Source organism: Chrysochloris asiatica, unplaced genomic scaffold (assembly GCF_000296735.1).
Source record: "Chrysochloris asiatica unplaced genomic scaffold, ChrAsi1.0 scaffold00322, whole genome shotgun sequence".
In the NCBI taxonomy this organism is placed as follows: Eukaryota; Metazoa; Chordata; class Mammalia; order Afrosoricida; family Chrysochloridae; genus Chrysochloris; species Chrysochloris asiatica.
Window position 1 is genome coordinate 475,529 of NW_006408840.1, and position 992 is coordinate 476,520.

The window sequence follows — 992 nt, forward strand, 5'->3', positions numbered from 1 at the left end:
CTTCTTGGATCAACTATCAACACTTACAGAAGCAGCAGTCAAGAAATCAAATGAAGTATTGCCTTAGGCAAATCTGCTGCACAAGATTTTTTTTTTTTTTTTAAGATTTTTATTGTGGATTGAGTGCAAGTTTACAGGACAGAGCATCAGTTTTACACTCAACAAAGCATACACCTTGTTTCATTACAATGACTATAATCCCCTCCATGCACCATCAGTTAACAGTATTTCTCTCTATTCACTTTAGCTTTTAACAAAAAAACAAAAAACATTCAGGCATATATAATAATTTATACCACCAAAGGGCACTTTTTCAAGTCTGCCTCCTGGCCACTGACTCTTAGTCCCTGTCTTCCCATGCATCTAGAGTGCTCAGCTGCTCCTTCTCTCCATGTCTCTATCTCTGCCTCCATCTCTGGTGTAGCTCTTTCTCTGGATAAGATCTCACATTCTGCTTGTTCTCTTCCCCATTGATGGTCCTAGGGTCCTCTGTTTCTGGATTGTAAGAATAACTACTCCCCTGTTTTTGTTACAAAACTTCTACATTTACAATTTTCACAGTTGGCAATTAGTCATGATAACAATTATTCACTATTGAATCATACAAATCGTATCCCCATCTCTTTTCACCAGACCCATCTAGACAAAATGAAAACTATTCAGTGGGGACTTTCTTCCTCCCCACACTCTTAAACCAAACTTCCCCTTGAAACCTATTAAGCCAGTCACTTCGTACATTTATCGCACCCTCACTTTAGATAGCCAATGTTTGAAGTTGCCCGTCCCTATCTACCCTTCATGGAGGTAGTACTTAAAGTTACTACCTCCATGAATATAGGTCAAGTTCATCAAATTGTAGCAATTTACCCTTGTTTCCTTTATCAATTTTATATATATATACGAATCGGGCTGCGAACCTTAAGGTCAGCGGTTCGAAACTACCAGCTGCTCCGCGGGAGAAAGATGAGGCTTTCTACTCCCGTAAAGATTTA